This window comes from Ovis aries, chromosome 8 (assembly GCF_016772045.2).
Source record: "Ovis aries strain OAR_USU_Benz2616 breed Rambouillet chromosome 8, ARS-UI_Ramb_v3.0, whole genome shotgun sequence".
Taxonomy (NCBI): Eukaryota; Metazoa; Chordata; class Mammalia; order Artiodactyla; family Bovidae; genus Ovis; species Ovis aries.
Genome location: NC_056061.1, coordinates 10,605,943 through 10,633,942, shown reverse-complemented (window position 1 = coordinate 10,633,942; position 28,000 = coordinate 10,605,943). Strand labels below are relative to the sequence as shown.

Genomic DNA, 28,000 nt, shown 5'->3' with positions numbered 1-28,000 from the left:
AGGATGGTCATCCTGCAGCTACCTTGGAGACTACGAAAAGTGGAGTTGGCACTAATACACTTGGAGAGCGAATTTGGCCCTCCGAATCCTGCTCCCATAGGAAGGAATTCCTTCCTGGCTTCCTCACCACCACCAGCTGTCTCTGGAGCTATGCACTCACCCCTTTGGGCTGATAAAATTGATGTGCAACTTGGCCTTGGAAGTGAGTTCCACATGCTGCCGAGGAGAGAAGCATACTTTACAACCCACTCTTCTTAGATGGCCCTTAAAGAAATGGCAACCCACTCCAGTATTCTTGCTTGGAAAATCCCATGGACAGAGGAGCCTGGAGGGCTACAGTCCATGAGGTCTGTAAGTCACAGACTGGCAACCCATGGCTTGGCATCAAATCACAAAATAAATGTACTTGTAATGAGAGTCATCAGCCAGGAGGTTCTGTACTTCCAGGCACACTCTGTGTAAAGCAATCAATATCTCTCTGCCTCCTGCCTGCTGGGAAGCTCTGAGGTAGAGGTTACATCCTTAAAAGAGCAACTTGTTAAGCAAGAAAGAAACAAAAAAGTGTAGAGTCCCAGAAACCAAGGAGGAGGTGGCCCACAAAGTCAAGTCAGAGAATACTCTTGGAAGATAAAGCCTGAAAGGTTCCCACAAAGAGGCTGTGAGAGACTTTGGAGGGAGTGGTTTCAGTCAGTGGTAGGAACCCAGGCACAAACTACCCTGTGTTACAGAGAAGGCAGTGAGTAGTAGGGGCAGTAGAGGCAGCCGACATCTCTTCTGGAAGCTCTGCCACTTGGTGTCTCTAAACTTCCTAATTTGCTTTGTTTTGTTTTTGTAGAATATGAAAACCCACCCCACAGGATTGTTGAGAGGATTGAAAGACTTAACATGAAAAGTTTCTGAACATTATAAAGCATCAGAAAAGTATAAATATATATATCTAAAATCAGGTACGTGTGTATGTGTATGCGTGCACGTGTGCGTGCTCAGTCGTGTCTGACTCTTTGCAACACCGTGGACTCTAGCCCACCAGCTTCCTCTGTCCGTGGGATTTTCTAGGAAAGAATATTGGAGTGGGTTGCCATTTCCTGCTGCAAGGGTCTTCCCAATCCAGGGATCGAACCCATGTCTCTTGCCCTCCTGCATTGGAAGGTGGATTCTTTACCACTGCACCACCTGGGACGTCCACCAGGTATCTTTAGTTCTAATGAAAATGTGATTCCTCTATGCCCACCTCCACTCCCACCTCCACCCCCCAAAGCCATCTCTTTCCTTTAAAAAAAAAAAAAAAATTTATTTATTTATTTATTTATTTATTTATTTTTGGCTGGAATGGGTCTTTGTTGCTGCGCAGGGTTTCCTCTAGTTGCGGCCAGCAGGGGCTACTGTCTGGTCTGGTACACGGGCTTCTCATTGCAGCAGCTTCTCTTATTGCAGAGCACAGGCTCTAGGGCATGCGGGTTTCAGTAGCTATGGCTCCTGGGTTCTAGAGCGCAGGCTCAGTAGTTGCGGTGCACAGGCTCCACAGCCCTGCAACATGTGGGATCTTCCCGGGTCAGGAATCAAACCCATGTCTCCTGCATTGGCAGGCAGATTCTTTACTACTGCAGAAGCCCAGTTGTCTTTTTTCAATTTTTTTTTTTTTCCAGAAAAGTAATAGTGAACCAGGAATGAGAGCTGGGTGGAGTCAACGTTCGCTGACCCCCTTTGGTGCTCAGGTGATAAATGGCAGGAAATGCCCTGAGGTGTCTCAAAGAAAGGGAAAAAATCCCTTCAAAGATTTTGGGTTTACAAACTATTGGATTTATTCCTCTGAGAGGCAAGTATTTTTGTATTAATAGTGATTCAGCTTTGGCAAAACGCTGAGAAACAGCCCAGACATGATGATTAAGGAAGTCTAGATTTGGGCTAGAAGTGGCCTTGACTGAGCCTGCAAATCCTAATGGAAATAGATCACTGGAATGATCCACCGGTGAACCCAACTCCACCTTTCCAAGCCTAGGTGGGGTATAATTTGATGATCAGCTTGAGGAAGAACATGTTCCAGAAGAAAGTGTTTGTGGATCAAAAAGCTTGGCTTCCTTTCCCATCAGGTTTATATGATCGATCAGTTTGACTGGGTAACAGGTCTGTGTACCACTGAAGTGGTATCAGGCCTGCTGCTGCTGCTGCTAAGTTGCTTTAGTCGTGTCTGACTCTGTGCAACCCCATAGACGGCAGCCCACCAGGCTCCCCCGTCCCTGGGATTCTCCAGGCAAGAACACTGGAGTGGGTTGCCATTTCCTTCTCCAATGCATGAAAGTGAAAAGTGAAAGTGAAGTCACTCCGTCATGTCCGACCCTCAGCAACCCCACGGACTGCAGCCTACCAGGCTCCTCCATCCATGGGATTTTCCAGGCAAGAGTACTGGAGTGGGGTGCCATTGCCTAGCTATACATAACTGCAATTTTGAATCCATCAACCCTGGAATTGTATTTACCTTTGCAAACAAACTTTTCACTTTGCACACATAACTGTCTGATTACCTATGTAGATCATTTAACAGGTGGTTGGCCTTAGGGGAAAAAAACCTCAAAAGTATTTTTGGTATAAACTGAGACAGTAGTTTGAATGACTATTTTCACTTTCTGAAAACTTTCTTCAAAGCAAAAAATTGTACCAGTTAAATAGGCAAGAAATATTTTATTCAAGGCTATTGCGTTAGGGGAGAACTAACTCTGAATGTCAGAACTGACTCTGAACTCAACTTTGGTGGAGAGTAGGTAGGTTTTTTAAGGATTGGAGAAGCTGGAGAATGTTTGAGGAAGTCATAGGTCATCTGTGGCTTCAACCAAATGAAAAAAATAAACTCCTACTTTTATGACATAAGGTAGTTTTGCAACTTGGAGGAAGGTGCCCACTGAAGTTAGGCTCTTCCCTCCCAGGGAACTGGGAGATAGAGGTGCCATCTCCTTTGAGGATTACATTTTTAAAAAGTTTTATTTATTTTAATTGGAGACTAATTACTTTACAATATTGTGGTGGTTTTTTCCATACATTGACATGAATCAGCCATGGGTGTAAATGTGTCCCCCTCCATCTGTCCTGAACCCCGCTTCCACCTCCCTCCCCATCCCATCCCTCTGGGTTGTCCAATTGCACCTGCTTTGAGGATTTTAAAGAGATAGCTCCCAGGTCATGGAGAAAGATATTCTCGGGTTGTAAAACTTGCAAGAGGCTTTTAAAGGGCATCTCAAAGGGGCAGAGAAATCATTCACGAGTTTTCTTGGCTTCCCTGGTGGCTTAGTCCGTAAAGAATCTGCTTGCAATGCAGGAGACTGCCTGCAATGCAAGAGACCTGAGTTCAATCCCTGAGTTAGGAAGCTCCCCTATAGGAGGAAATGGCTACCCACTCCAGTATTCTTGCCTGAAGAATTCCACGGACAGAGGAGCCTGGCAGACTACAGCCAATGGGGTCACAAGAGTTGGTCATGACTTGATTAAACTATGAGCTAAAAGCAATGATCTAAGAAAAAGGTCAGAGGAAGAAGCCTACTTAAAGCTCAGTCAGGCTGAAGGGAAATTAAGGCCACCATAGGCACTGGTCACATGATAAGAGATCATTTGATATTGAAATGATTTTTCCTCAATCTAATTATTAATGTTTCTATCAAATCCACTTTTGTTTTATCCAATGAAATTGCCATCTCTTCTAATTGTTGCGAATCTACAATTAGCACTTTCCAATAATACAGTCTACAATGGGGAGTATTGTCTGCATTGTCCAACTCAGTAGACACTAGCCATGTGTGGCTATTGAGCACTTGAAATGTGACCAGTGTGACTGTGAACTGAATTTTTAATTTTAATAGATTTAAATTTAAATAATCAGACATGGCTAGTGGCTGCCATATTGGAAAATGTAGCCTCCAAATCTATCTCATCATCATTTTATTGGCAGAAAAAAAAGACTATCAATGTAACATCCATGACTGTATCATTCTTCAAGGGAGAATTATCAATGGGGTTTAGGTGTACTTACACTCTGCAGGATGTTGCTAAAACTGAGCCAGATACTGTGTGTGAAAGTACCTAGCAAAACGGTTAGTGCAAAATAGGTATCCAACAATGTGAGTTTCCTTTTCAGTCTCCTTCAGGGGGTAAGTAATGAATCATGGCAGGGTCTTCGCACCATTTGGAACATAACAACAGAGCCTTGGTTGTGTGTTACTGGAGCAGAAGTGCTAATGTTCCTCATTGTTACAAGGCACATAAAACAGCTCTTGCTGTTTTGTGATCTACAGGAAGTTAGTTAATCTTGGAAACAATCACCTTCCTTGTATTGCCTCCAATAAAAATGCCAAATTTTCAAATTAGAAATTGCAAGCATTTGAGTTACTCTCAAGACATTTGATACTAATTATCTCTTATTGCATGATGTTATTGATGTACTCTTAGAAGAACTCAAACAAACAAAAGCTGTAAAAAGATTGTATCAGAACATCCATCCTCTGAAGGTTCCTCTGGGGTAAGAACATGATTTTATATATGTGTAAAAGAACTTACCTCTTTATGGAGAGTTAGTTATATCATTTAGAATGCGGGCTACACAGAGGAGGAAAGGAGGAACATGTATAAAGGGGGAAAGAGAATGCTTTTGGCAAATCTTGGTGTTCTGCAGTTAGCCTTAGTCTGAAGTGAAGAGGCTCTAGCCCTTGCCATTAGAAATGCATAGTATTAAGTTGTGGTCACACAGCTGGTTTCTCCCACATACTATTTTCTTGCCTATGTTGAACCTGGCTTTTTCTCCATTGTTAACTACTATCATGTAAATTTTCACTTGTTTTCCATAGTTCCATCCCAGCTTTCTCTTGGGAACTGTACAATGATCAGTGGCCCCAAGAGATAAGTTCACTAGGGTATTTATATGAAAAGTAATTATTTTGAATAACCTACACTTCCTCTTCTGATGCAAGAGTTTGGAGTGTTGTATTCAATGAAAAGTAGAATAGCAGAACCCCTGCTCTTAGATCCCATCACACTGACACTTATGAATAAATGAATTGTAGCAGTTTATTTCATAATTGGTTTGAATATGGAGGTGTCATATCATGCCTTTTTATTCTGAGTCTTATGCCAAGTAGGTATGACCCATTTCTCATTAGCTAAAAAGGTGTCCTTTTAAGCAAAATTTTCTTGCTGCTGCTGCTAAGTCACTTCAGTCGTGTCCAACTCTGTGTGACCCCATAGATGGCAGCCCACCAGGCTCCTCTGTCCCGGGATTCTCCAGGCAAGAACACTGGAGTGGGTTGCCACTTCCTTCTCCAATGCATGCATGCATGCTAAGTCGCTTTAGTCATGTCCGACTCTGTGCAACCCCATAGATGGCAGCCCACCAGGCTCCTCCAGGAGCCTCTCCTCCAGAAGAGTCCACAGGACTCTCTAGGCAAGAATACTAGAGTGGGTTGCCATTTCCTTCTCCACTAAACAGGCTAATATTATACAAATACAATATAATTTGCTTCACTCAATTTTTATATCAATTAAGAAGCACATTCATTTCACATGAATAGCTGCTGAACTCACTATAGACTTTTAAGAATATTAACTTAAAACTATTTTTTCAATAAATAACTGGAAATATCCTTATTTACAAGCAATAAAAAGCTAAACCAAAAAAGATTAGCAAAAAAATGGGAAGTAGGGAAGTGCTTAAGATTTCTGAAAAAATCATTTACAAAGTTAGTCCCTTGTAATCTTTCTAGAAGCCATGATTTATTTTTTTATCTCTATAAAACTAGTAACTAATCTCTTTGCAGAATGTCTTTTGTCTACAAATCCAAATGTAACTTCTTTCAAAAACCTGGGGTAAACATTTCTGATTTATGGAAAATTTCTTCATTTCTTTGGCCACACAGCAAGTGGGATCTTAATTTCCTGACCAGTGACTGAACCCATGCCCTTGCAATGAAAGTGTGAAGTCTTACGCACTGTACCACCAGGAAAGTCCCTGATTAATGAAATTTTCATCATTGACCCTTTAAAAACTTCAGTACTTGACATTTAAAAAAAATGATTCTGATTATATTCAAGGTATAAGGTAACAGTATTAGTTAATCCTATTAATGCTAATACTGTAATGGGTAGACTAATTCTTTCCAAGAATGACTCCTGGGACATTGCCAAAGTCTGTTTCCTTTTTCCATTGTTCAACTTCTTTTGAGTTTTATGTAAGATTTGCTTAGACATTCACCCTGAGATCACAATATAATTTTCTTACTTCATTGAAAACTTTCTATCTTACAAAGTTTTGGACTTTTTTTTCACTTGTGGACTACAGGGACTGCCATTTGAAACACAAATATATTTCTGTGTTCACTTTCCACACCACCCAGCTAGGATTAAAGGATAATGTCTTGGTAGTTGTGTAAATTCCCCTTCTTGGGTTCCAAGTAATACTTTCAGAAGAGGTTTCCTTTCTTCTTTGTGATTTGCAAAATGGAGGCAGCCTATTGCAGAATTGGTTCCCATCATGAATGGGCTCCTTCCATCATGGAATCACAGACTTACAGTTGGATCTAGTCCAACATTCCACCCAAATTAAGAAAAAAAAAATCCATGATTTAGTATAACTTGGCACCCTGATAGATGGTCATCTAGTCTTGGCTTGAAACCCACCCATGATGGGAAATTCATCATAAAAACCCTTGTTCTGTTTATGGTATAGTGTAAAGCCCACTGATTTTGGAAACTGACAGACTAGTTTACAACTCCCATTCTAGCAACCTGAGGTGGGGCAAAGTTATTTACCTTCTCTGAGCCTCATCTTTGACTATTTCTGGCATGTGCTGGTGGTGATTTAGTCGCTAAATCGTGTCCAACTCTTGAGACCCCATGGACTGTAGCCTGCCCGTCTCCTCTGTCCATGGACTTTCCCAAGCAAGAATATTGGAGTGGGTTGCCACTTCCTTCTCCAAAGGATCTTCCTGACCCAGGGATTGAACCCGGGTCTCTTGCATTGCAGGCAGATTCTTTACTGAATGAGCCACCAGGGAAGCCCATTTCTGGCATTTAAGTGATCAAAAAAAACAGCTAATGACAAACTATAAGAGGCTAAAACTGGTTAATGTATACTTAAACTAGTTAAGTATACTGGTGTATACTTCAAATATTTATACCATAATCTGCTACAGTGTATACTTCAAAAACTAAACAAAAGAATTTAGAATTAAAACTTTGAAACTTGGCATAAAACGAATGCTCAGAGGACCAACAATGCTTTTCTGAGTGTGGGAAAGCATTTGCCTTTGAGAAAAATTTAGGATAAAAATTTCTTTTGCTGGGTGTGGGCGGAGAATTTGTCCTTATTCAGAGAGAAATTGTTACATGATATTATTGTTTGATACAGTGTGCACATAGAATACATTGACCTTGTGAAGTTTCAGTTTGATTTGAATTTTTATCTAGCCTTTTATTTCCCTAAAGACATGACACTTGAATCTGATTTTTTTTGTGTGTAAAATTTAATATTGCCCTTTTCCTGAAAACTTGCCAGTGAAGTAGACATGATCAGGGATCATCACCTTAATGACATAGTCCTCTTTTCCCCATGTCACAGGTCACTTGCTGATCTTGGGGCAAGAGCTGATGGGACATGATGCGTGGAGCTATGCCCTTGGCTCAGATCAGGAAAGGGGGAGAGGACTGAGATGAAGAACATTCTTTGGTTGACAAAACATTCTTTGGTTGATAAAACACAGCACTGTGTTTCTAACCAGTTACCCTAGAAAGAATGCATATGGTCTTGATAAAGACATTTCTTATGTCATAACAGATCTCATATTAATGACATTCTTTGATTTTGACTGAAACCTGTGAGAGGAAAAAATATGCTCTGCATCTTACTACTTAAAATAGAGTTTAGAGAAAGTCTCAGGGCATGTGCAATCCCTCTATGGTTAGACTGTCTCTCCAAGTGCAGGTCAACAAACATTTCTTGAACTACTACGCCCCAAATGCTGGGAATTCAAGATTAATGAAATGTATGTCTTGCTCTCGAAGAGGTCATGATCACGCAAGCAAGAGAGACACTTAAACAGATTCAACTTGAAGGTAAACACAATAAAGTTATGCCCAGTTATCCCTCTGTATGATCACAGAGGGGGACCACTAATCCAGCCTAGAGGGATTCCTAGAAGTGATCCCTCTAAGCCTAGAATATAAACTCAGAGCAACAGGCTCATCTCTGCATCTCCAGCATCTAGCCCAATACTTGGCCCATAGCAAGTGCTGCATAAATATTCGCTGGACTGAACTGAGGGTATTTTGCTGATGTCAAAAGTTTTATGAAAGATCAGTAGGGCTGGTGTATGGTGAACTGTATATTCCCATTGCTTGAAATAATTCAGGCATAACCTGCTTATTTTCTCTGCAATGCACTATTGTACACATTACTGTTTACTTTCTTCCACCCACACTCTCAAGAATGTGAAGACGGGACTTGTATTAATATTTCCATTGCCTAGAACTGGCTGGGATTTAGTGATATTGAATAAATATTTGTTGAGTGAATATAGAACTCAACGTTAGTTACACTGATGAAACAGATAGTTTAAAAGAAAATTCAATAAATTTTAATTACTTTTTGTTGTTGTTGTTTATATAAAGCAAATTCATGAGACTCTATGTGAGAATTCAGTGCCTAAATTGTTGTTGCCTCGGACAATGGTTCTTGTTCTTTTGGGAAGTTCATGAATGCTATTAACTCATTCTACAGGAAATGCATATACACATCAAGTTTTGACATCTATAAATATACAGACATATCTGGTTGAGAGCTCTTGACCTAGTGAGAAGGGGAAGTTTTTAAAAAGAATTGTCTAGACTAGTTTTGTGGTCTTATTTTTTGAAAATGATTTTAATGTCTACTTAACACTGCCCTTTTTCTTAATTTATTTACAATATGGGAGTTATAAATGACATATGTGTCAAACAAGCTATATTCCATGACATTATCTGGCTCAATACTGAAACATATTTTAGAAAAATATATTATTCATTTCATTTTTTTTCTCCTTTTGACTCCTTTTAATTTTGGTTAGTCAAAAAGAGTTTTTGATATATCAAATATTCTGATGCATCATTAGTAAGTGAACACCAGGCAATTGTTTTAAAATATGTATAAGAAACCTCTCCCTTCCCTCATTAAAATTTTTAAAAGTACAAAATAGGCCACATTTTATTAAAATTAAAACCAGTAACCCTTGGAAATGGTTATCCAAAAGCATTGAGATCTGGAAAATCTCTGGAATTATAAAGAATTTCCCATGTCAGGTGTGGTAGGCAGTCTCCAACATGGCTCTCAAAGACTGCTACCTCCTGGTATTCACACATTCTGTACAATCTCCTCTCCTTGATTGTAGATCAAACCTAGAGACTTGCTTCTAAAGAACAGGGCAAAAGTTATGGATGTCACTTCTGAAATTTGGAAGGCCATGCTCTATTCTCTCTCTCTGGTTCTTCTTGCTTATTCTGAAAGAGCAAGTTTCCATGGTTGCTGTGCCCATGGGGAGCCCCACGTAGCCAGTAAGGCCAACTAGAAACTGAATCCTGCCATCGTCCACATCAGTGAGCTTGGAGTCTGATCCTCCCTGGTGGAGTTTTGAGACAAAAGCTGTCACCTTGAAGCAGTCTTGAGAGAGACCCTGAACTAGGGCATCAAGCTAAACTGCCTCCAGATTCCTCTCCCACAAAGACTGTGAGGTAAAAATGTTATTTTAGATCATTGAATTTTGCAGTAACTTCTTACACATTCAGTTCAGCTCAGTTCAGTCGCTCAGTCGTGTCTGACTGTTTGCAACCCCATGAATCGCAGCATGCCAGGGCTCCCTGTCCATCACCATCTCCCAGAGTTCACTCAAACTCACATCCATCGAGTTGGTGATGCCATCCAGCCATCTCATCCTCTGTTGTCCCCTTCTCCTCCTGCCCCCAATCCCTCCCAGCATCAGAGTCCTTTCCAATGAGTCAACTCTTCGCATTAGTGGCCAAAGTACTGGAGTTTCAGCTTTAGCATCATACCTTCCAAAGATTACCCAGGGCTGATCTCCTTCAGAATGGACTGGTTGGATCTCCTTGCAGTCCAAGGGACTCTCAAGAGTCTTCTCCAACACCACAGTTCAAAAGCATCAATTCTTCCCTACTCAGCTTTCTTCACAGTCCAACTCTTGCATCCATACATGACCACTGGAAAACCATAGCCTTGACTAAACGGACCTTTGTTGGCAAAGTAATAGCAAATACTCAAGAACTACCTTATCTACTGCCAGGAAGACACTAGTGTTGTAATTAAAATGTTAAAATGACCTTTAGGGTAAATGCCAATAGATCAATAGTATTTCATAATAAGAGTGGCATCAGTTCAGTTCAGTTCAGACGCTCAGTCGTGTCTGACTCTTTGCGACCCCATGAATCGCAGCACGCCAGGCCTCCCTGTCCATCACCATCTCCCGGAGTTCACTCAGCCTCACATCCATCAAGTCCGTGATGCCATCCAGCCATCTCATCCTCTGTCGTCCCCTTTACCTCCTGCCCCCAATCTCTCCCAGCATCAGAGTATTTTCCAATGAGTCAACTCTTCGCATGAAGTGGCCAAAGAACTGAAGCTTCAGCTTTAGCATCATTCCTTCCAAAGAAATCCCAGGGTTGATCTCCTTCAGAATGGACTGGTTGGATCTCCTTGCACTCCAAGGGACCTTCAAGAGTCTTCTCCAACACCACAGTTCAAAAGCATCAATTCTTTGGCACTCAGCCTTCTTCACAGTATTACCTGCAAAACTATCCTTTCTAAAACCTCAGTTGACTCATTTTTTAAAAATTATCTAATTTCACATTTCTTCAACAACATTTTATCCCCCTCTAACTTTTCATTTGTAGCATTTAACTTGTTTCATTTTAATAAGTTGATAAGTAGAAATGTTTACAATGTCTTATTAAAACTAATAGATTTTATCTTTTGAAAGATTTTTAAACTTATTTTATTGAAGTATAGTTGATTTACAGTATTGTATTAGTTTCTGGTATACAGAAAAGTGGTTCAGATTTATATATCCTTTTTCATATTCTTTTCCATTGTGGCTAATTACAAGATATTACATATAGTTCCTCATGCTACATCGTAGGATCTTGCCGTTTATCCATCCTATATATAAGAGTGTGCATCTGCAAATCCCAGACTTCCAATTCATTTCTCCCCCATGCACAACCACATCTGTTCTCTACGTCTGTAACTCTGTTTCTGTTTCATAGATAAGTTCATTTGTGTCATGTTTTACATTCCATGCATAAGTGATATCAAATTATATCTGTCTTTCTCTGACTTGTTTTGCTTAGTATGATAATCCCTAGTTCTATTCATGTTGCTGCAAATGGCATTATTTTCACCCTTCTTAGATGGCTAAGTAACAGTCCATCATTTATATACACCACATTTTCTTTATCTATTCTTCTGTTGATGGACATTTAGGTTGTTTCCATGTCTTGCTATTGTAAATTGTATTGTTGTGAACATAGGGATGCATATATCTTTTCAAATTTCGGTTTTCTCTGATATATACCTTACAGTGGCATTGCTGGATCATATGGCAATTCTTTTTTTTTTTTTTCAGTTTATTTTTTTACTGAAAGATAATTGCTTTACAGAATCTTGTTGTTTCCTGTCAAACCTCAACTGGAATCAGCCATAGGTATACATATATCCCCTCCCTGTTGAACCTTCCTCCCCATCCCACCCCTCTAGGTTGATACAGAGCCCCTGTTTGAGTTTCCTGAGCCATACAGCAAATTCCCATTGGCCATCTATTTTCATATAGTAATGTAAGTTTCCATGTCACTTTTTCCATACATCTCACCCTCTTCTCCCCTCTCGCCATGTCCATAAGTCTATTCTCTATGTCTGCTTCTCCACTGCTGCCCTGTAAATAATTTTTCAGTACCATTTTTCTAGATTCTGTATATGCGCATTAGAATACAATATTTATCTTTCTCTTTCTGACTTACTTCAATCTGTAAAATAGGTTCTGGGTTCATCCACCTCATCAGAACTGACTCAGATGCATTCCTTTTTATGGCTGAGTAATTCCCCTGTGTATATGGACCACAACTTCTTTATCCATTCATCTGTTGATGGTTATCTAGGTTGCTTCCCTGTTCTAGTTATTTTAAATAGTGCTGCAATGGACAATGGATTATGTGTGTCTCTTTAAATTTTGGTTTCCTCAGGGTATATGGCTAGGAGTGGAATTGCTGGGTCATATGGTGGTTTTATTCCTAGGTTTTTTTTTTTTTTTTTTTGGTTTTATTTTATTTTATTTTATTTTTAAATTTTAAAATCTTTAATTCTTACATGCGTTCCCAAACATGAACCCCCCTCCCACCTCCCTCCCATAACATCTCTCTGGGTCATCCCCATGCACCAGCCCCAAGCATGCTGTATCCTGCGTCAGACATAGACTGGCGATTCAATTCTTACATGATAGTATACATGTTACAATGCCATTCTCCCAAATCATCCCACCCTCTCCCTCTCCCTCTGAGTCCAAAAGTCCGTTATACACATCTGTGTCTTTTTTGCTGTCTTGCATACAGGGTTGTCATTGCCATCTTCCTAAATTCCATATATATGTGTTAGTATACTGTATTGGTGTTTTTCTTTCTGGCTTACTTCACTCTGTATAATCGGCTCCAGTTTCATCCATCTCATCAGAGCTGATTCAAATGAATTCTTTTTTATGGCTGAGTAATACTCCATTGTGTATATGTACCACAGCTTTCTTATCCATTCATCTGCTGATGGACATCTAGGTTGTTTCCATGTCCTGGCTATTATAAACAGTGCTGCGATGAACATTGGGGTACATGTGTCTCTTTCAATTCTGGTTTCCTCGGTGTGTATGCCCAGCAATGGGATTGCTGGGTCATAAGGTAGTTCTATTTAATTTTTTAAGGAATCTCCACACTGTTCTCCATAGTGGCTGTACTAGTTTGCATTCCCACTAACAGTGTAAGAAGGTTCCCTTTTCTCCACATCCTCTCCAGCATTTACTGCTTGTAGACTTTTGGATTGCAGCCATTCTGACTGGCGCGAAATGGTACCTCATTGTGGTTTTGATTTGCATTTCTCTAATAATGAGTGATGTTGAGCATCTTTTCATATGTTTGTTAGCCATCTGTGTGTCTTCTTTGGAGAAATATCTATTTAGTTCTTTGGCCCATTGTTTGATTAGGTCGTTAATTTTTCTGGAATTGAGCTGCATAAGTTGCTTGTATATTTTTGAGATTAGTTGTTTGTCAGTTGCTTCATTTGCTATTATTTTCTCCCATTCTGAAGGCTGTCTTTTCACCTTCCTTATAGTTTCCTTTGTTGTGCAGAAGCCTTTAAGATTAATTAGGTCCCATTTGTTTATTTTTACTTTTATTTTCAATATTCTGGGAGGTGGGTCATAGATCCTGCTGTGATTTATGTCGGGGAGTGTTTTGCCTATGTTCTCCTCTAGGAGTTTTGTAGTTTCTGGTCTTACATTTAGATCTTTAATCCATTTTGAGTTTATTTTTGTGTACGGTGTTAGAAAGTGATCTAGTTTCATTCTTTTATAAGTGGTTGATGAGTTTTCCCAGCACCACTTGTTAAGAGATTGTCTTTACTCCATTGTATATTCTTGCCTCCTTTGTCAAAGATAAGGTGTCCATAGGTGCGTAGATTTATCTCTGGGCTTTCTATTTTGTTCCATTGATCTATATGTCTGTCTTTGTACCAGTACCATACTGTCTTGATGACTTGATTTGTAGTAGAGCCTGAAGTTAGGCAGGTTGATTCCACCAGTTCTGTTCTTCTTTCTCAAGATTGCTTTGGCTATTCGAGGTTTCTTGTATTTCCATACAAATTGTGAAATTATTTGTTCTAGCCCTGTGAAAAATACCGTTGGCAGCTTGATAGGGATTGCATTGAATCTATAGATTGCTTTGGGTAGTATACTCATTTTCACTATATTGATTCTTCCAATCCATGAACATGGTGTATTTCTCTATTAGTGTCCTCTTTGATTTCTTTCACCAGTGTTTATAGTTTTCTATATATAGGTTTTTAGTTTATTTAGGTAGATAAATTCCTAAGTATTTTATTATTTTCGTTGCAATGGTGAATGGAATTGTTTCCTTAATTTCTCTTTCTATTTTCTCATTATTAGTGTACAGGAATGCAAGGGATTTCTGTATGTTGATTTTATATCCTGCAACTTTACTATATTCAATGATTAGCTGTAATAATTTTCTGGTGGAGTCTTTAGGGTTTTCTATGTAGAGGATCATGTCATCTGCAGTGAGAGTTTTACTTCTTTTCCAATTTGGATTCCTTTTATTTCTTGTTCTGCTCTGATGGCTGTGGCCAAAACTTCCAAAACTATGTTGAATAGTAGTGGTGAAAGTGGACACCCTTGTCTTGTTCCTGATCTTAGGGGGAATGTTTTCAGTTTTTCACCATTGAGAATAATGTTTGCTGTAGGCTTATCATATATGGCCTTAACTATGTTGATGTAGGTTCCTTCTATGCCCATTTTTTGAAGAGTTTATTCATACATGGGTGCTGAATTTTGTCAAAAACTTTTTCTTCATCTATTGAGATGATCATATGGTTTTTAACTTTCAATTTGTCAATATGGTGTATCACATTGATTGATTTGCATATATTGAAGAATCCTTTCATCCCTGGGAGAAACCCAAGTTGATCATGGTGTATGAGCTTTTTGATGTGTTGCTGAATTCTGTTTGCTAAAATTTTGTTGAGGATTTTTGCATCTATGTTCACCAGTGATATTGGCCTGTAGTTTTCTTTTTGTGTGTTGTCTTTGTCTCATTTTGGTATCAGGGTGACGGTGGCCTCATAGAATGAGTTTGGAAGTGTTCCTTCCTGTGCCATTTTTTGAAAGAGTTTTAGAAGGATAGGCATTAGCTCTTCTCTGAATGTTTGATAGAATTCTCCTGTGAAGACATCTGGTCCTGGGCTTTTGTTTTTTGTGAGATTTTTGATCACAGCTTCAATTTCAGGGCTTGTAATTGGGTTGTTCATAATTTCTGTTTCTTCCTGGTTCAGTCTTGGAAGATTGAGCTTTTCTAAGAATCTGTCTATTTCTTCCAGGCTATCCATTTTATTGCCATATAGTTTTTCATAATATTCTTTTATAATCCTCTGTATTTCTGCATTGTCTGTTGTAACCTCTCCTTTTTCATTTCTAATTTTGTTGATTTTATTCTTCTCTTTTTTTCTTAAGAAGTCTGGCTAAAGGTATTTCCGTTTTGTTTATCCTCTCAAAGAACCAGCTTTTAGTTTTATTAATCTTTATTATTGTTTCTTTCATTTCTTTTTCATTTATTTTCACTCAGATCTTTATAATTTCTTTCCTTCTACTAATTTTGTTTTGTTTGTTTGTTTGTTTTTCTTTTTCCAGTTGTTTTAGGTGTAAAATTAGGCTGTCTATTTGATGTCTTTCTTATTTCTTGAGGTAGGATTGTATTGCTATAAACTTCCTTCCTTCTTAGGACTACTTTTGCTGCATCCCATAGGTTTTGAGTTGTCATGTTTTCTTTTCTTTTTTTTTTTTTTCGTCTTTTTTTTTTTTTTTGGTCACTTGTCAAATGTATTCACTGCCATTTGTTTCTAGAATTTTTTTACTTTCCTTTGGTTTTCTTCAGTAACTTGTTGGATATTTAGAAACATGTTGTTTAATCTCCATGTGTTTCTGTTTCTTACAACTTTTTTCTTGTAATTGATATCTAGTCTCATCACATTGTGATCCGAGAAGATGCTTGATTTGATTTCAGTTTTCTTAAATTTACTGAGGTTTTATTTGTGACCCAAGATGTGGCCTATCCTGGAGAATGTTCCATGTGCACTTGAGAAGAAAGTGTATTCTGCATTTGGATGGAATGTCCTGAAGATATCAATGAGATCCATCTCATCTAATGTATCATTAAGACTTAGTTTCCTTATTAATTTTCTGTTTGGGTGGTCTGTCCATTGGCGTGAGAGGGGTGTTAAAGTCTCCTATTATTGTGTTACTGTCAATTTCTCCTTTTATGTCTGTTAGTGTTTGTCTTATGTATTGAGTTGCTTCTACATTGGGTGCATCGATATTTACAATTGTTATGTCTTCCTCTTGGATAGATCCCTTGATCATTATGTAATGTCCTTCTTTATCTCTTGAAATCTTCTTTATTTTAAGGTCTGTTTTGTCTGATATGAGTATTGCTACTCCAGCTTTCTTTTGCTTCCCATTTGCATGGAATATATATTTCCGTCTTCTCACTTTCAGTCTATATGTGTCTTGAGGTCTGAAGTGGATTTCTTGTAGACAGCATATATATGGGTTTTGTTTTTGTATCCATTCAGCCACCCTGTGTCTTTTGGCTGGAGCATTTAGTCCATTTACATTTAAAGGAATTATTTATGTATATGTTCCTATTGCCATTTTCTTAATTGTTTGGGGTAGATCTTTTTTATTCTCTTGTATTCCTTGACTATGTAAGTCCATTTCACATTTGTTGTAAAGGTGGTTCTGTGGTATTGAATTCTCTTAACTTTTGCTTGTCTGAAAAGCTTTTTATTTCTCCATCAATTTTGAATGAGATCCTTGCTGGGTACAGTAACCTTGGTTGTAGATTTTTCCCTTTCAGAACTTTAAATACATCCTTCCATTCCCTTCTGGCCTGCAGTTTCTGGTGAAAGATGAGCTGTTAAGTGTATGGGCTTTCTTTGTATGTAACTTATTGCTTCTCACTTGCTGCTTGTAATATTCTTTCTTTGTGTTTAGTCTTTATTAGTTTGATTAGTATGTGTCTTGGCATGTTTCTCCTTGGGTTTATCCTGTATGGGACTCTTTGTGCCTTTTGGACTTGATTGACTATTTCGTTTTCCATGTTGGGGAAATTTTCCACTATAATCTCTTCAAAAATTTTTTTCATACCCTTTCTTTTTCCCTTCTTCTGGGACCCCTATAATTCAAATGTTGGTGCATTTGATTTTGTCCCAGATGTCTGTGAGACTATCCTCAGTTCTTTTCATTCTTTTTACTTTATTCTGCTCTTCAGAAGTTATTTCCACCATTTTATCTTCCAGCTCACTGATCCATTCTTCTGCTTCAGACATTCTGCTGTTGATTCCTTCCAGAGTATTTTTAATTTCAGTAATTCTGTTGTTTATTTCTGCATGTTTATTCTTTAGTTCTTCTAGGTCTTTGTTAAATAATTTTGCATTTTCCTCATTTCGTTTTCAAGGTTTTTGATCATCATCTTTATTATCATTATTCTGAATTATTTTCAGGTAGTTTGCCTATTTCCTCTTCATTTATTTGGACTTCTCTGTTTCTTGCTTGTTTCTTCATTTGTGTAGTATTTCTCTGCTTTTTCATTATTATTTTTTTAACTTATTGTGTTTGAGGTCTCCTTTTCCCAGGCTTCAAGGTTGAAGTCTTTCTTCTTTTTGGTTTCTGTCCTCCTAAGGTTGGTCCAGTGGTTTTTGTGACTTTGTATAGGGTGAGACTTATGCTGAGTTTTGTGACTCAAACAGTAAAGCGTCTGTCTACAATGTGAGAGACCTGGGTTTGATCCCTGGGTTGGGAAGATTCCCTGGAGAAGGAAATGGAACCCACTCCAGTACTCTTGCCTTGAAAATCCGATGGACGGAGGAGCTTGGTGCAGGCTACTATCCATGGGGTTGCAAAGAGTCGGGCACAACTGAGCAACATCACTTCACACTTTCGTTTGTTTATCCTCTGATGGGCAAGGCTGAGTGAGGTGGTAATTCTGTCTGCTGATGATTGGTTTAGTATTTTTGTTTTGTTTGTTGTTTGGATGAGGTGTGCTGCGCAGGGTGCTATGGTGGTTAGGTGATGCTGGGTCTTGTATTCCAGTGGTTTCTTTTGTGTGAGTTCTCACTATTTGATACCCTCTAGGGTTAATTCCAGATGCCATGATCTTCATTTTCTGAATGTTGAGCTTTAAGCCAACTTTTTCACCCTCCTCTTTCACTTTCATCAAGAGGCTTTTTAGTTCCTTTTCACTTTCTGCCATAAGGGTGGTGTCATCTGCATATCTGAGGTTATTGATATTTCTCCCTGCAATCTTGATTCCAGCTTGTGCTTCTTCCAGCCCAGCATTTCTCATGATGTACTCTGCATAGAATTTAAATAAGCAGGGTGACAAAATACAGCCTTGATGTACTACTTTTCCTATTTGGATCCAGTCTGTTGTTCCATGTCGAGTTCTAACTGTTGCTTCCTGACCTGCATATAGTTTTCTCAAGAGGTAGGTCAGGTGGTCTGGTATTCCCATCTCTTTCAGAATTTTCCACAGTTTCTTGTGATCCACACAGTCAAAGGCTTTGGTATAGTCAATAAAGCAGAAATTGATGTTTTTCTGGAACTCTTGCTTTTTTGATGATCCAGCGGATGTTGCCAATTTGGTCTCTGGTTCCTCTGCCTTTTCGAAAACCAGCTTGAACATCTGGAAGTTCACGGTTCATGTATTGCTAAAGAGTCGGACACGACTGAGCGAATGAACTGAACTGAACTGAACTGAGGGTTAGTTCTCTGGTAGTGTAGGGTCTTGGAGTCTGTGCTTCCACTCCAAAGGCTCAGGGTTTGATCTCTATGCTGGCAGTCCCTCCCCAAAGCTCGTTTCAGGTATCCTTTGGCCAGGATGCTTCAAGATCTCAGGTCTCTGCTAGGATCCAGTTCAGAAGGCAAAGTCAGGTGGAGGGAGGACAAATGCAGGGAAATTTCCTAATGCCCTTGCTGGTTCAGGCTGCTGGCAAACTGTGCCTCATAGGTACACCCACCACCATTCAACAACCTCTAACACCACAGCCCTGGCAATTCTATTTTTAGTTTTTGAGGACCTTCCATACTGTAAAATTAATAGACTTGATATTTTCATTAAATGACTACATAGAAATAAGGAGATACCTGAAAAGAAACACCTATTATGGTTATAAATAAATTTCTAATTACTGATGATTTTGAAATATTTGGCGTGGGTGTGTGTGTGCTCAGTCACACCTGACTCTTTGCAACCCCATGAACTGTAGCCCACCAAGCATCTCTCCAATGGGATTTTATAGGCAAGAACACTGGAGCGGGTTGCCATTTCCTTCTCCAGGGGATCTTCTTGACCCCAGATCATTACTATCACAGAAAATTTTAAGACCTTTTACTTTTTTCTTCTGGGGCTTCTCAGTGTAGTGGCCTCTCTTGTTGCAGAGCACAAGCTCTAGAGCACAGACTCAGTAGCTATGGCACATGGGCCAGTAGCTCCATGCACATGGGATCCTCCTGGACCAAGGATCAAACCATGTCTCCTGCATTGGCAGGCAGACTCCTAACCACTGGACCACCACCCTAATAAATATTTTAAAGCAAGTAATTAAAAAAAAATTGTAAGCCCATATCTTCCTTGAGATGTAGGAGCTGGGAGAAGGGCTTATGAAAAGTGGAATCTTTAGGTATAAGAAGCAAAAGAAAATTAAGACACTATGCTTCTCTGCTGTTCTTTAATTGTTCAGAAACTATATAAGGCTTCAAGTTTATGACTTTGTTCTTATACCCTTTTACTTTTCCTATGTACAGATGAAGCCTAAAGAATATATACAGACTGAAGGACAATATTGTGATTAAAAGAACCTATTTTATTCTCATGAAATAGATTTAGTATCTCTCCAACAGATATTATCAGGAAAATTGCAAGCAAAACTATATATAACAAAGTCCAGGTGATTTAATATTTGCATTTTCTATTATGTATTGGTGATGGACAGGGAGACCTGGCATGCTGTAGTTCATGGGGTCACAAAGAGTCAGACACAACTGAGTGACTGAACTGATCCTGATACTGATTATATATTGGTTTCCCTGCAGACAGGAAAGACAAATATGAATCAGCTCTGGGATGTGACCTGTACAACTTTTAAGCATTGATTCCCTGACGAATGAAGAGTTGTTTCTAACTTAATTCCAGAAGCTTGAAGACATATTGGCATACTCATTTTTAAAAAAAAAAAGTTTTTATTATTTATTTATTTTTGGCTGCCCTGGACTTTGTTGTGGTGTGAAGGTTTCTCACTGTGGTGGCTTCTCTTGTTACAAAACACAGGCTCTGCAGCCTGGGCTCAATAGTTGTGGCAGCCGGGCTTAGTTGCAGCCTTGGCCTGTGGAACCCTCCCGCACCAGGAATCAAACCCTTGTCCCCTGCATTGGCTGGTGGATTCTTTACCACTGAGCCACTTGGGAAGTCCTCAGCAAATAATAGCTATCTCCAAATCTGAATATGTACAGGGCTGGAAATACAGTATTATATCTAAAGCTCCTCTTTCAATATAAATTCTACTTGAATTTGGAAATCTTGCATGAGTCAAGGAATACGTGGACAAGTACCCAAAGTCTGATTCTTTTCTCTTTTTTAATTTAAAATTTTTATTTTATATTGGAGTATAATTGATTTTGGAGAAGGCAATGGCAACCCACTCCAGTACTCTTGCCTGGAAAATCCCAAGGGTGGAGGAGCCTGGTAGGCTGTAGGAGCCTGGTAGGCTGCAGTCCATGGGGTCGCTAAGAGTCGGACATGACTGAAGTGACTTAGCATAGTTGATTTACAATGTTGTGTTAGTTTCAGGTGTACAGCAAAGTGATCCGGTTATATATATTACCATATCTAGTCTTTTTCAGATTCGTTTCCTATATAGGTTATTACAGAATATTGGGTATAGTTCCCCATGCATATAGCACATAGCATATAGTAGGTCCTTGTTAATTATTTTATATATAGTAGTGTGTATATATTAGGAGGTTGGGATGAACATAGAATAAATCCCCAACCTCCTAATATATTCCCCCACTTGCACCTTTCCCCTTTAAGCCTGATTATTTTCAAAACCCCGGAATGACTCTCCTACTGAATCTATGCAACATTTTTTCCTCCTGCCCAAAGATCCCCAATGTTCCTACAGAAACTAGACCATGTCTTTAGGAAAGTGACTTGGTCTTGCTATTTCCACTACAGTGAAATTTATTTTAGCACTCCACATTTCTACCCTGGCCTACGTGCTTTCTCCCAAGCCTCTTCATCTGTCATGAATGAATCTCTTGTATAACGCTCCTGAGTACAACCTTTCATGCACATTTTCTGCCCCTCCCATAACCCAAGAGGTCTGGAGCTCTGCCATGGTATTAGAGCTTCAGCTTAGGACTAGACTTGAAATGCCAGGTTTCTGATGTCATTAGAGATTGGTAGTTGGTGCCTAATGCTGGCTTAGTTTTATTTCTGCCAGATCACTAGATGCTAACCACTAGATACAGCCCATGGGCTCCAAATTAACAAGGTCAATGTATTTTGAGCTGATCTCCAGAAACACAGACTAGTCTTTTAAACTTCAAGTTGGATGAAGCAACAAAATAAGAGTAGCTTTTATTTGTGTGATTTTTTTTCATTATATTCTAACATTTGTTTGAGATACAAAGGTAAATAATTTAACACACTGTCAGGGATGAATGGCAATTTTAAAGCAATTACTAGCTGTTCATTAAAAGGAGAAATTGAAGTAGTTTTTTGAACCCTTTTTTGTGCTTGAAAAACTTTACTTGAAAATAAATCATATTTGATATGTATTTTCTCTAACTGTAGCATCAAGGTTTTCAAAATATGAAGCAGATGTGTGTGTGTGCATGCTAAGTCACTTTCAGTCGTGTCCAACTCTGCGACTGAGAAGGGAAAAAGTCACATAATATTGTCATTTATAGAACATCATGTTATATTTGAAAATCAATTATTTGTTCACTGAATTCTGTGATAATCTGTTATTTAGGTGAGTCAGTGTTAACTGGTAAATTCAATATATAGTATTATGAAAAATGGTTGCCTTTCTACACAGCTTTTTAACTTTAAATTTGAATCCTTATTTTTTTTGGCTTGTTTTTAGTCTAGCTTTTTCAAAGTTAGACAAGTAGGGTGATCCACACAGGTGTTTGGCAGAGGAGGATATTATGAAATTTATCCTCCCTGTCTCAGAGTCGCATTATATGGCTGGCTTTAGTGCCTCCTGGCAAGCAGAGATTTCAGGTATCCATACTGTAATGTGGTATAATGCCAAACTGTTGTCTCAGATTACCTGTGGAACAAAGAAGAAAATTGAGATTCCTAAAATTGTACAGTATATTGTTTTAATTATAGATACCCACTGGGTATGTTCCCAAGTTTAAAGTTTTGTTTTTTTTCTGAATGTAAAAGTAATATGTACTCTTTATACAAACTTCATACATTACAGAACTATAAACTAAAACAAATCATCAACAATTTGGGAGCAGAGTTTTCCAAGTCAAAAAAAAAAAAAAAAAAACCACCTCTATCCATTTAGTATTCAGTATTACTTTTTGTGTTTTACAGGTAGACCATGGCCTTAGTAGGCTGAATTTCAACTCTTTAAAGTCAGGCTTTAAGTCTTTGTTGAATTTGTTACAATACTGCTTCTGCTTCATGTTTTGGTTTTTTAACCCTGAGTCATGTGGGATCTTAGCTCTCCAACCAGGGTTTGAAACTTGCCACCCTGCATTTGAAGGTGAAGTCCCAACCACTGGGCCACCAAGGACATCCCCAGTATTACTTTTAATATGATATTCTTACTACAGTTAAACCAATACATGGTCCCTAATAGACGCCAATATCTTTGGTTTCTAATATATAATTCTTTCACTGATGCTTGTTAACAGTCTATGAAATGAGCCTCATTTAGTAACCGACTAACTACTTAAAATAATTAAAGTATTGTAGAATAGCGTATGGAGAAGGCAATAGCACCCCACTCCAGTACTCTTGCCTGGAAAATCCCATGGACAGAGGAGCCTGGTAGCCTACAGTCCATGGGGTCTCAAAAAGTCGGACACAACTGCACGACTTCACTTCCACGCACTGGAGAAGGAAATGGCAACCCACTCCAGTACTCTTGCCTGGAGAATCTCAGGGACAGGAGCCTGGTGGGCTCCCATCTATGGGGTCGCACAGAATCAGACATGACTGACGTGACTTAGCAGCAGCAGCAGCAGCAGAATAGTGTATTATACCTAATTTAATATTCTGGCACTAATATGTATGTTTTCTAAAAACTGTCATTTTTCAAAATATTAAAAGAAAATATACCAAGGCTGGATGGCATCACTGACTCGATGGACGCGAGTCTGAGTGAACTCTGGCAGTTGGTGATGGACAGGGAGGCCTGGCGTGCTGCGATTCATGGGGTCGCAAAGAGTCGGACATGACTGAGCGACTGAACTTAACTGAAATCACACTGAAAACAATTTTAGAAAGCACTTGAAATCTTGTATTCACGATATATAGTAAGGGTTGGGGTCTATATCTAAACTGAACTATGGCTTAACCTCTAGTCTACTTTTCCAGAATAAAATTTTCTCAACTTATTTCCTTATGCACATTTTCAATCAGTGTCAATAACTTGTATGTATCAAGTGTACCACACACTGCGTATTTTAGATGATCTAGTATCCTAAAAAAAAGTGGTGGTAACAAGCAGTCTAACAGATTTCTTCGTGCTTCTATGTGGCAGGTTGTATTTTCCAAATGGTTGCAGCAAATCTCCTATCATACATGCTGTTCTTCCAGTGTGGCTTTGGTGCTCTTCCCATTGAGATGGGTTTTTGTGACTACATCAAGAGAGTATGGAGAAGGGACAAGGGTAAATAATCAAAAGGAAGAGCAATTTTTTCTACCCTGGAATACTTGTGCTGGAAGTCTTCAATCTCCAAATAAGCAGTTTGACTGCCCTGAGGCTGCCATGCCGTGAGGACCCACATTAACCCAGAATGAGAGACCCTGTGGAGAGAGCCTGAGAGTACTTGAACAAAGAGAGACAAAGAGAAGTGTCTGGACAGCCGTCAACTACTCTAACCTACCCTCTTTTCACTGGAAGCAATGATATAGATTTATTCTTGACAATGATGGGAGGTAGTTTTTATCTAGGTTGAGTAAAGCAAATGTAAGGAAGTAGTAAAATATTAATTCAATGAAAATGAATAGCAAAAATATTGAGCTGGGTCTTTTTCATAATATATGTAACTTTACGTTTTAAATAATACAGTAAGTATGTGTGTGTTCTCAGTCTTGTCCAACTCTTTGTGACTCCATGGACTGTAGCCCACCAGGCTTCTCTGTCCATGGAACTTCCCAGGCAAGAAGACTGGAGTGAATTGCCATTTCCTCCTCCAGGAGGATCTTTCCACCCCAGGGATTAAGCCCATGTCTCCTGCATCTCCTGCATTGGTAGGTGGATTCTTTACCACTTGATTCACCTGTGTGTATGTTAGTCACTCAGTTATGTCTGACTCTTTGTGACCCCATGGACTGTAGCCCTCCAGGCTCATCTGTCCATGGAATTCTCCAGGCAAGAATACTGGAGTGGGTTGCCATTTCCTTTTCCAGGGGATTTTCCCAACCAAGGGATTGAACCCACGTCTCTTGCTATACAGGCAGACTCTTTACCAACTGAGCCAAACAATACAATACATGCTATTAATGCACATAAATTTTATTGACAGTAGATATAATTTTACAAGGCCCTAAAGCATTATATAATGGTACAATCCAAATGATTATTCATCAGAGAACAGTCTCAATCAAATTTATGCCATTCTGTAGGAATATTGTCAGCAAATTTTTCAAGAACAGTTTGAAAACCAAGGATTATTTGAAATGTTGAATTTTCTATGTCCAATTCTGGTGGCTCATTAATTATTTCTAGATAAATCTTTTGCCAAAGAGGAACGGATCTATGCCCTTTATGCCAAAGACTTAAAGAAGACAGTCAAATAAATACTCATGAAAGAAAAGTGTGTATGAATAAATAGATCATGAAATAAGTTAGAAAAGTTCTTTATGTGGAGTTCTGGAACAAAGAAGTGATGGGTTTCACAGAGAAGACCAAAAGATATAAAATCACCATTGTTATGGAGTTGACATGTGAACATTCATAGTAGTGAGATGATAAACTAGTAAGTGAATTGCATATTATATTTAAATATAAAAAGTTCTATGGAGAAAAATTAAGTAAGGAAGACCTATAGAGAGTAAGGAAGATGTGTAAAGGAAGAATAGTGGTTGCTGTATTCCATGGCATGGTTAGTGAAGGCCTCAGTTGACAAATGACATTTGGGCAAAGACTTGAAGGGACTGAGGAAACCATGTAGATATGTAGGGGACGAGTGCTCCAGAGAAGGACCAGCAAGAGCAAAGGCCACGAAGCAGGGAGGTGTGTATTCTGTTTGGGGAAAAGTAAGACAGTCACAGTCAGTTAGAACAGGAAAGAGGAGGGGGTAGATAAATGTAATAAAGCCGCAGAGATAAAGGGACTGGAACAGTTTCTATGGGGCCTTGTAGGTCAGCTAATGACTTTGGCTTCTACTAGGAGTGAGGTGGAGAGGATTTTGAGCAAGAGCATTTAAATTTAGAACTAGTCTTTATTTTTAACTTTAGGATAGAAAATCTGAACTATATTTTGCATTTGGGAATATTCCTGTGGGGTTTTTCAAGGCCCGCATTGTATGAATGCCCTTTATGTATGCAGTGAGATAAAAACAATTATTATTTCAAACTAGATGTGGCTAGAGTTGATTCTGCCTTTTAAAGCAAATGACATAGTTCATATTTACTGAGAAACAAATGTTTATATTATTATTCTATTTCCCCAGGGTATATAGAAAGATAACTCTACTCATGGAATATTAATTTGGAACTTGTCAGACATTTTATTCAGAAATATTTTATTTTTAAAAATCTTTAGGAAGACTCTTTTATTCTTTGTATGATATTTCCAACATTATGTGGTAATAGGCTTTTAAGGGGAGAAGGAAATGGCAATCCACTCCAGTATTCTTGCCTGGACAGAGGAGGTGGCAGGCTACAACCCAAAGGGTAGCAAAGAGCTGGACATGACTGATCGTCTAAGTATGAATACACAGGCTTTTAAAACTAGCATGGAAGCATTTGTTGTATTATGGCTACAAAAATGCAATATGATTTCTAAATCATTGACTTACACATGAACTTTAGGAACATAATTCATTACCGATTTGGAAACTGCCTATACAGATACGTAATTTTTTTTGTTTTGTTTTTTATGTGAACCATTTTTTAAGTCTTCATTGAATTTGTTACAGTATTGCTTCTGTTTGATGCTTTGATTTTTTTGGCTGCAAGGCAAAGTGGGATCTTCGCTCCCTGACCAGGGACTGAAACTATACCCCTGGCCCTGAAAGATGAAGTCCCAATCCTGGACAGTCCCAGGTAGGAAATGGTAATGGTTAACCTTCAGTAGACCAAGCAGTCTTAGATTTTTCAGGTATGGAAAAGAAGATTTTAAATATAAAACTCAAAAGTTCAAGTATGTTTGCAGCAACTTGGGTATATGCATCTACCATTTCAGCTGTAAATTTTATAAAATCTAAGTAGAGAACAAGTACTTCTGATGAAAATCGGGTGTCAAAATTGAGATGTGCTTTATGTATAAAATAAAATACACATTAGATTTCAAAGACAGTACAAAAGAAAAATGTAAAACGTCATTAATTTTACATTGATAACAAATTGGATATTTTGGATATAGTATTAGGTTAAATAAAATATATGATGAAAATAAAATTCAACTTTTTTTTTTTACTTTTTAAAAACTTGGCTACTTGGAAATCTTTAAACTATGTATGTGGCTCACATTACATTTCTTTTGTTTTTTTTTTTTTTTTTTCCATCATGATAATGGGATATATATCCATTTATTAAAATTTTACTTACTGCATTTGAACAAAATTTTAATAACACCCATGAACAAGCGCTGCTCTAGACCATTGGTTCTCAAAATGTGGTCCCTTGGCTACCATCAATATCATCACCTGGGATCTTGTTAGAAATGCAAATTTTGGAGCTCTACCTCCCACTTTACGAATCAGAGACTCTGGAGGTGGAGCCCTGCTTTAAGAAGCCTTGCAACTGATTCTGATGCAAACAAAAGTGTGATAAACATTCTTCTAAACCAGGGGTCTGGAATTCTAATTTGGCTGCAAATTAGGATCATCTGGGGGCCTTGGGGCACAGAATCCTGGTGATAAAGTTACCACCCAGACCAATGAAATCAACAACTCTGTGTCCAGTCCAGAGTGTTTTTAAATCTCCCCAGGGGATTCTAATATGGGAAAATGATTGAAAACCACTGGCCTCGATCCTTGATTTTTAAACTGGGGCTGCAGGAGGCTGACCATGCTTTCTTTTCAGCCTTAGGTGTGTCTGCTTAGTTCTTTACCCTGCTCACCCTGGAAAGCCCACTGCTGTGATTTTCTTGCATGGGTGGGGAGATACAGGGTGTGGGAGGGGCAAGAAGTCTTTGCGGGTATCAGAAGTTCACATATCAAATATACCTACCTGCATGTGTCTGTTAATCTGTTCCATTAAGTGCGAACATGGCTGTGCCTTCTTGGTTTGATATTATTGGGCATGATTCACAGCAGGATAAACCTGGAATTAAATAGGCAGCAGAAAATGTAAAAGCTTTGATAGAGCAAGAGGTGAAGAAGAGTATTCCTTTATTCCTTTTAAGATTATTATTTTGGGTGGGCCTTTTTCAGGGAGGAGCTTTATCTTTGTCCACCACTGTGACCATTCATCAGAAACTGGCAGGTAACACTGAGTTCAGTTGCTGACTTCCAACAAGGGTCCTAACAGTGGTGCTAATAGAGACGTTTGTCTTCAGGGTCATGGAGATTACTACCTTTAAGTTACTCTAATGGTCAGTTCTCTTACTGTAGAAAAGTTAAAAACATTGGTAAACCCAGCCAATGTAACCTGAAAAACCCAGTTCATGTCACCAAGAAATGATGGATATCAAGCAACTCTTTGATAAACTCCCACTTCCAGTTGACTGATATCATGA

General features: G+C 38.7%; 1 pseudogene; it reads left to right on the top strand.

Moving 5' to 3' along the window:
• The first annotated feature begins 3 nt into the window (after positions 1-3).
• On the top strand, positions 4-27,992 carry LOC114116230 (acyl-protein thioesterase 1-like; annotated as a pseudogene).
• The last annotated feature ends 8 nt before the right edge of the window (positions 27,993-28,000 follow it).